The sequence below is a fragment of the Ranitomeya imitator genome, chromosome 1, assembly GCF_032444005.1.
Source record: "Ranitomeya imitator isolate aRanImi1 chromosome 1, aRanImi1.pri, whole genome shotgun sequence".
Classification (NCBI taxonomy): domain Eukaryota; kingdom Metazoa; phylum Chordata; class Amphibia; order Anura; family Dendrobatidae; genus Ranitomeya; species Ranitomeya imitator.
In genome coordinates, this window is record NC_091282.1 from 704,119,697 (window position 1) to 704,129,012 (window position 9,316).

The 9,316-nt window shown below is 44.6% G+C and overlaps 3 non-coding genes across 3 annotated transcripts; all 3 read left to right on the top strand.

Moving 5' to 3' along the window:
• Positions 1–1,597: 1,597 nt before the first annotated feature.
• Positions 1,598–1,791, top strand: LOC138660443 (U2 spliceosomal RNA). Its single transcript, XR_011317847.1, has one exon. It is a non-coding gene; the product is annotated as a U2 spliceosomal RNA (small nuclear RNA).
• A 1,060-nt stretch (positions 1,792–2,851) lies between these two features.
• LOC138660438 (U2 spliceosomal RNA) lies at positions 2,852–3,047 on the top strand. The gene has a single exon (XR_011317843.1). It is a non-coding gene; the product is annotated as a U2 spliceosomal RNA (small nuclear RNA).
• A 1,523-nt stretch (positions 3,048–4,570) lies between these two features.
• LOC138660446 (U2 spliceosomal RNA) lies at positions 4,571–4,770 on the top strand. The gene has a single exon (XR_011317848.1). It is a non-coding gene; the product is annotated as a U2 spliceosomal RNA (small nuclear RNA).
• The last annotated feature ends 4,546 nt before the right edge of the window (positions 4,771–9,316 follow it).

The window sequence follows — 9,316 nt, forward strand, 5'->3', positions numbered from 1 at the left end:
GAGCTCATAGGTTGTCCTTGCCAGATCTTAAATTGGTAAGAGGGGATGATGTGCAGAAAGTATGGAAGAAGGTACGTATGAATGGTATGACAAATAGGCAGAGTGAGATTGTATGGCAGTCATTGCATGGGCTGTTGCCGGTGAGGGAGTTTCTGAAAAATCGGGGTTTAGTGAGGAGTGAGAAGTGTCCGAGGAGTGGATGTGGTGGGAGTAAGAGTGTGGTGCATTTGTTTTGGAATTGTCAATATGCTAGAAGTGTGATTGCAGGTCTGGGTCATTTGTGTAAGGAGCTGTGTGAGGTGAATCTGTTATCTTTTGAGTAGTGTTGAGCATTCCGATACCGCAAGTATCGGGTATCGGCCGATACTTGCGGTATCGGAATTCCGATACCGAGATCCGATATTTTTGTGATATCGGGTATCGGTATCGGAAGTGTAAAATAAAGAATTAAAATAAAAAATATTGTTATATTCACCTCTCCGGCGGCCCCTGGACATCAGCGGGAGGATCCGGCGTCCGGCACGGCTTCTTTCTTCAAAATGCGCGCCTTCAGGACCTGTGGTATGACGTCCCGGCTTCTGATTGGTCGCGTGCCGCCCATGTGACCGCCACGCGACCAATCAGAAGCCGCGACGTCATTCCTCAGCTAAAGTCCTAGAATAAGCGCCTTTTAGGACCTGAGGAATGACGTCGCGGCTTCTGATTGGTCGCGTGGCGGTCACATGGGCGGCACGCGACCAATCAGAAGCCGGGACGTCATTCCACAGGTCCTGAAGGCGCGCATTTTGAAGAAAGAAGCCGTGCCGGACGCCGGATCCTCCCGCTGATGTCCAGGGGCCGCCGGAGAGGTGAATATAACAATATTTTTTATTTTAATTCTTTATTTTACACTTTAATATGGATCCCAGGGCCTGAAGGAGAGTTTCCTCTCCTTCAGACCCTGGGATCCATGAGGATACATTCCGATACTTGATGTCCCATTGACTTGTATTGGTATCGGATATCGGTATCGGCGATATCCGATATTTTTCGGGTATCGGCCGATACTATCCGATACCGATACTTTCAAGTATCGGACGGTATCGCTCAACACTACTTTTGAGCTTTTTATGTTTGGATTGGGTATGTGTGGGGAAAAGGAGAGAGTATTGTGGTTGATGGCATATGTAAAAGAGGTATTGTGGGATGTGAGGAATATGTATGTGTTTAAAAGGAAGGATATTGAGGTTAAAAATTTGTATAAGAATCATTTTGGGAAAATTGTATTTTTGCTTTGTGTGTGATCAGAGGAGGAGAGGGGAGGTGGATGCAGAGGGAATTTGGAAAACTAAAAAGTGGAAACATTTTGTTAATGTATCTTGAGGCTTTTTTTGGTTGTTAACAATACATTTTGTTGTGTTTTCCAATGATGATGGGAATGGCGGTTACATTGAGTATGTGGCACGCTGTTTTGGGAGTTGAGTTCCATATAGTTTTGGATACCTGACTGTGGAACTTCCCATCTGAGGGGGAAAAAAAAAAAATCAGTGTCTCAGGCCTTGGTGTGGTGAAAGTGCTAAACCATATCTGGTTATCACTGCACGGCCTTTTGGCTGAAATCCTAGTCGTCGCCGCCGCCACTCAAGATCAAGTGTAGCATCTGTTCTTTTCAGTTTAATATCTGCTACGTCCCCTATTTGGGAGCCATATTTTAAATGGATTATTAGAACAGGGAGATGGAAAAAGAGCTTGCTCTGTCCACTCCACGCATTGAGCAGCTGTTGCGGTATCTCCGGGAACAGTGCACTCCTTCTCTGATCTGGCTTCCAAATACAGATTGAATTGAAATCAGCACAAGTTGTGTTCTAACCCATTATGTGAATTCTTTTCAGGGTCAAAGTTGCACATTTCAGATGCCAAATGCATTTTGCTTGATTTAACTTGACCAATTCCAACATTTTGTGTGCGTATTGTTTGCACCTATGAATGTCAAGCATTGTATTGCGTTCAATATGAAATCTAGCAATCAATCAATCTCTCTATACTGGTTGCAACCAGCGTGTGAAGATGTGGACACGTATTTGGCCTTTGTTACAGTGTTGCAAATAGACCATCTACAAAGTTAGGCCCCTTGCTATCAGTACTTAGTGTTTTACTTTAAGTAACCCATGAGTTTTCTAGCAACCAGGTGCGTTGCCTGCATTAGATAGAATCTGCGCGCGGAACCCTCTCGTGTTACAATGGGCCCTTGGCCATGGTCTGGAACCCTCACGTGTCACAATGGCCCCTTGGCCATGGTCTGGAACCCTCACGTGTCACAATGGGCTGGAACGCTCACGTGTCACAATGGGCCCTTGGCCTATAAAAAGCAGTGCGGTGTCAGTCATCTTCAGTCTGCTGGTGCAGCAGCGGCGGGCAGCATGGTGATAGGTAGGCAGCAGGGTCTATACCCGACATCAGGAGAGCTAAGGGAAGACAGCTGCTCGCTTGTTTGTTTTTTTTTTTTAATTTCCCTCTCGCACACCTCCTCCTGGCACTCAGTAGTGCACATTGGAACAAAGGCTTGGAACAAAGGGGGAGGGTTACAATAGGTGGGGTTATGCAGATTAAAAACGAGTGGCTCACAGCTTGAACAAACAGCAGAACTGTCATTGTGAAGGCGTCCGGTTTGATAAAATGTCCTCCTCAGGGCAATATTTGGTCCATCTCCCCAAAGGGTATCAGTGTTAGGCCTTGGTGCGGCACAAGTGCAAAACGATTTCTGGTTATTGCTTCTCGGCTTTCTGGCTAGGATGAAGGATCAGTGTCTCAGGCCTTGGTGTGGTGAAAGTGCTAAACCATATCTGGTTATCACTGCTCGGCCTTTTGGCTGAAATCCTCGTCGTCGCCGCCGCCACTCAAGATCAAGTGTAGCATCTGTTCTTTTCAGTTTAATATCTGCTACGTCCCCTATTTGGGAGCCATATATTAATTGGATTATTAGAACAGGGAGATGGAAAAAGAGCTTGCTCTGTCCACTCCACGCATTGAGCCGCTGTTGCGGTATCTCCGGGAACAGTGCACTCCTTCTCTGATCCGGCTTCCAAATACAGATTGAATTGAAATCAGCACAAGTTGTGTTCTAACCCATTATATGAATTCTTTTCAGGGTCAAAGTTGCACATTTCAGATGCCAAATGCATTTTGCTTGATTTACCTTGACCAATTCCAACATTTTGTGTGCGCATTGTTTGCACCTATGCATGTCAAGCATTCTATTGCGTTCAATATGAAATCTATCAATCTCTCTGTACTGGTTGCAACCGGCGTGAGAAGATGTGGACACGTATTTGGCCTTTGTTACAGTGTTGCAAATAGTCCATCTGTAAAGTTAGGCCCCTTGCTATCAGTACTTAGTGTTTTACTTTAAGTAACCCATGAGTTTTCTAGCAACCAGGTGCGTTGCCTGCATTAGATAGAATCTGCGCGCGGAACCCTCTCGTGTCACAATGGTTCCTTGGCCATGGTCTGGAACCCTCACGTGTCACAATGGCCCCTTGGCCATGGTTTGGAACCCTCACGTGTCACAATGGGCTGGAACGCTCACGTGTCACAATGGGCCCTTGGCCTATAAAAAGCAGTGCGGTGTCAGTCATCTTCAGTCTGCAAACGAGTGGCTCACAGCTTGAACAAACAGCAGTCCTCCTCAGGGCAATCTTTTGCTCCATCTCCCCAAAGGTTATCAGTGTAAAGGTACCGTCACATTAAGCGACGCTGCAGCGATATAGACAACGATGCCGATTGCTGCAGCGTCGCTGTTTAGTCGTTGTGTGGTCGCTGGAGAGCTGTCACACAGACAGCTCTCCAGTGACCAACGATGCCAAAGTCTCCGGGTAACCAGGGTAAACATCGGGTTACTAAGCGCAGTGCCGCGCTTAGTAACCCGATGTTTACCCTGGTTACCATTGTAAATGTAAAAAAAAAAAAAAAAACTACATACTTACATTCCGGTGTCTGTCGCGTCCCCCGGCGTCAGCTTCCCTGCACTGTGTAAGCGCTGGCCGTAAAGCAGAGCAGTAACGTCACCGCTGTGCTCTGCTTTATGGCCGGCCGGCGCTGACACAGTGCAGGGAAGCTGACGCCGGGGGACGCGACAGACACCGGAATGTGAGTATGTAGTGTTTTTTTTTTTACATTTACAATGGTAAGCAGGGTAAATATCGGGCTACTAAGCGCGGCCCTGCGCTTAGTAACCCGATATTTACCCTGGTTACCAGTGAACACATCGCTGGATCGGCGTCACACATGCCGATTCAGCGATGTCAGCGGGTGATCCAGTGACAAAATAAAGTTCTGGCCTTCTAGCTCCGACCAGCGATGTCACAGCAGGATCCTGATCGCTGCTGTGTGTCAAACACAACGATATCGCTATCCAGGACGCTGCAACGTCACGGATCGCTATCGTTATCATTCTAAAGTTGCTCAGTGTGAAGGTACCTTTAGGCTTTGGTGCGGCACAAGTGCAAAACGATTTCTGGTTATTGCTTCTCGGCCTTCTGGCTAGGATGAAGGATCAGTGTCTCAGGCCTTGGTGTGGTGAAAGTGCTAAACCATATTTTGGCTGAAATTGTCGCCGCCGCCACTCAAGATCAAGTGTAGCATCTGTTCTTTTCAGTTTAATATCTGCTACGTCCCCTGTTTGGGAGCCATATATTATGGATTATTAGAACAGGGAGATGGAAAAAGAGCTTGCTCTGTCCACTCCACGCATTGAGCCGCTGTTGCGGTATCTCTGGGAACAGTGCACTCCTTCTCTGATCCGGCATCCAAATACAGATTGAATTGAAATCAGCACAAGTTGTGTTCTTTCTCAGGGATTTTTTTGGAGGTTTTTGTTTTTGTTTTCCACTGTTATCTCTTTGATTTCACGGACTCTTGTGAAACTACCACCAAACAAAACAGTCCAATCAAATCCACCCAAGGCTCAATGGTTCAAAACATCAGTAGCAGGGTCCTGACAAAGAGTAAATATTTTAACACTGTAGCTTCTAGCACTCCCCCAGCTTGCAAAATTTATTCATTTGCTTAACTAGTCTTTTTAATGTGTTTTTTTTGTATTTAGATTTTTACATGTATGAGCAATGGTTTAAAGTGCTATACTCAATTATATTTTATGATTGTTTTGTGTGTTTTATTATGTACATATGTGTTTAAATATGTGTTTAAATCTGATTCCCCGCCCACTGGGTGTGGTGTTTTTTTGAAAGGAGGCGTCTCCATGTGCCTTCTTTTGCTATAAATACAAGACCCTGTATGTGTATGTGCATAGACTGTCCTGAGGAAGTGGTGTGATCACCATGAAACGCGTAGAAATAAAGTCTATTCTCTATTACATCTACTTGGACTTCTCTGGTACATTATCCTGACAGGCGAGCAGTGCAGTCTGATGCCCCATTCTCTTCACCTAGCCAAGGATCATCACATCGGGGCTTGCAGCAGCCACCAATGCTAAGTGCAGTGGTTGTGTTTTACACAACCATAATAGGTGAGTGAATTTATACTATCTCTCACGAATATTCTCTTTTTTCTCGGATAAGACCCTATGTGCGCTCTATATTCCTTCTAGCTACCTTGTCACACTGCCAAATATGTGGCCTGTATTTTTTGTTTTTTTAAATTCAAAATAGTGCTGTATATAAGTAGAGTAACAGACAGGAAAATAATGGAATACCGGCCTAAAATGCCAAAACTTAGAGCACAAAGATATATGAGGCCTGTCACGGAAATACCACACTGCCAATTATGTGGCCTGTATTTTGGGGGGGTCTTTAAAATAGTGCTGTATATAACTAGAGTAACAGACAGCAAAAAAAATGGAATTTAGGCCTAAAATGCCCATATTTTTAGCACACGGATGTATGAGGCGTGTCACAGATATGTAAAATGTGTGGCCTATATTTATTGGGGGTATACAAAATAGTGCTGTATATAACTAGAGTAACAGACAGCAAAAAACTGGACTAATGGCCTAAAATGCCCAAACTTGGAGCACGCAGATATATGAGGCCTGTCATGGAAATATGACGCTGCCAAATATGTGGCCTGTATTTGGGGGGGGGGGGTCTGCAAAATAGTGCTGTATATAACTAGAGTAACAGATAGCAAAAAATTGAATACCGGCCTAAAATGCCCAAATTTTTAGCACACGGATGTATGAGGCGTGTCACAGATATACCACACTGTAAAATATGTGGTCTGTATGTATTTTTTTTTTGGGGGGGGGGTTCAACAAAATGGTGTCATGAGATTGCGTAAGACACTCAAAAAAATTTATATTCTACTGTACCACAAAAAAATGAAAGATTTTTCTGCTCACTCATAAGTGATTTTAGTGACCCCTTTAAAATTGCTGGAATGTCACGCTGTGCTAGGAAAAGGATCTGGCTGTATTTTGCAGTGTCAAAAAGCAAATGGAGAAAAAAAAGACCTCAGGATTGCTTTGCAATAAAATAATCTCTATTAACCTGGCAAAAAAAAAATTCCTAGCCAATTATACCTGGGGTTAGGAATATACGGTCAATATATACTATAGGTAGCAGCAGCAGCAGACAGTAATGGAATGGACCCTCTTGATGTGTACAATGATATCTATATACACGCATAGAGTGCCTGCAGGTCTATAGAGCGACGTACACTCCCCTGCCTACCTAACACTACAACCTACAGTACAGATCAAAAGTTTGGACACACATTCTCATTTAAAGATTTTTCTGTATTTTCATGACTATGAAAATTGTACATTCACACTGAAGGCATCAAAACTATGAATTAACACATGTAACACATGTGGAATTATATACTTAGCAAAAAAGTGTGAAACAACTGAAATTATGTCTTATATTCTAGGTTCTTCAAAGTAGCCACCTTTTGCTTTGATGACTGCTTTGCACGCTCTTGGCATTCTCTTGATGAGCTTCAAGAGGTAGTCACCGGGAATGGTTTTTACTTCACAGGTGTGCCCTGTCAGGTTTAATAAGTGGGATTTCTTGCATTATAAATGGGGTTGGGACCATCAGTTGTGTTGTGCAGACAGAGCCGGCGTCAGCACCCGGCGCACCTGGGCAAATGCCGGGGCCCTAGAGAGAGAGGGGGGCCCACTCACGCTGTCATAGATACAGCTGGGAGAGCAGAGCAGGAGATAACATGCTCTCTCCGCCCACAAAGTCACTGCTGGCTGCGTTCTCTTAACCCCTATGTGCCAGCTCTGACACAAGCATCTTCTCACTCAGTCAGTGCAGCCAGGCAGGCACACATAGGGGTTAAGAGAAGGCAGCCAGTGTGACATTGTTTGTGGGCAGAGAGAGCACGTTCTCTGCTCTGATCTCCGCCCCTGGCTGGCTGCCATGCTGCTGAAGTTATGAGGCAGATTCAGGAGGAGCTCCTAGTCCTACCAGTGCCTGAGTGAGTGGCGCTGCTATATACTACGTGGGCTGCGCTGCTATATACTACGTGGGCTGCGCTGCTATATACTACGTGGGCTGCGCTGCTATATACTACGTGGGCTGCGCTGCTATATACTACGTGGGCTGCGCTGCTATATACTACGTGGGCTGTGCTATATACTACGTGGGCAGTGTTATATACTACATGGCTGTGTTTATATGCGATCATGAATCGGGGTAAGTGTTAAAGGGGGGGGCCCACTGAGACTCTTTCGCCCGGGGCCCTCAAAAACCTGGAGCCGGCCCTGTGTGCAGAAGTCTGGTGGATACACAGCTGATAGTCCTACTGAATAGACTGTTAGAATTTGTATTATGGCAAGAAAAAAGCAGCTATGTAAAGAAAAACGAGTGGCCATCATTACTTTAAGGCCGGCGTCACACTAGCGAGTTTTACGGACGTATAAGCGCATAAAATACGTCCGTAAAACACGCATTACACACGGCCCAATGATTCTCAATGGGTCAGGTCCTATCAGCCGTATATTACGCACCCGTGTTATACGGCTTGCGCAAAAAATACGCCAATGAAAGTCTATGGGGGCGAGAAAAATACGGATTACACACGGACCAGCAGTGTGACTTGCGAGAAATACGCAGCGGTGTTAGAGAGAAAAGCCGGCAATTCAGTGCGGTGTACAGTAAAATCACACTGACAGCTTACAATAGAATAGGTAGAATAAATGTGTACACATAGAATAGGTATATATATATATATATATATATATATATATATATATATATCATTGAGACACATATATGTATATATATTAATATTTCATTCAGCGCTAGATAGCTTAAAAGCCGGTAATTCATATGCCGGCTTTTGCTATCTCCTTCCTAAACCCGACATGATATGAGACATGGATTACATTCAGTAAACCATGTCATATACCCATTTTTTTGCATATTCCACACTACTAATGTTAGTAGTGTGTATGTGCAAAATTTGGGCGCTCTAGCTATTAAATTAAAGGGTCAAATGGTGGAAAAAAATTGGCGTGGGCTCCCGCGCAATTTTCTCCGCCAGAGTAGTAAAGCCAGTGACTGAGGGCAGATATTAAATATAGCCTGGAGAGGGTCCACGGTTATTGCTCCCCCCCCCCCTGGATATAAACATCTGCCCCCAGCCACCCCACAAAAGGCACATCTGGAAGATGCGCCTATTCTGGCACTTGGCCACTCTCTTCCCATTCCCGTGTAGCGGTGGGATATGGGGTAATGAAGGGTTAATGTCACCTTGCTATTGTAAGGTGACAGTAAGCCAGATTAATAATGGAGAGGCATCAATTATGACACCTATCCATTATTAATCCAATTGCATGAAATGGTTAAAAAAAACACACACATTATTACAAAGTATTTTAATGAAATAAAAACACAGGTTGTTGGAATATTTTATTATTCTGGTAATCCACCTGAAGACCCTCGCTCTGTAACAAAGGAAAAATAAAAAAAACAACAATATCTCATACCTTCCGATGATCTGTCACGTCCCACGATATAAATTCATCTGAAGGGGTTAAATAATTTTACACCCAGGAGCGGGGTGCTTTGCTGGTGACACTGTTGGGGGTATATTCAAAATTGAAGGCATACTGAACCAGCATGGCTACCACATCATCTTGCAGCGGCATGCTATTCCATCCGGATTGCGTTTAGTTGGACCATCATTTATTTTTCAACAGGACAATGACCCCAAACACACCTCCAGGCTGTGTAAGGGCTATTTGACCAAGAAGGAGAGTGATGGGGTGTTACACCAAATGACCTGGCCTCCACAGTCACCAGACCTGAACCCAATCGAGATGGTTTGGGGTGAGCTGGACCGCAGAGTGAAGGCAAAAGGGCCAACAAGT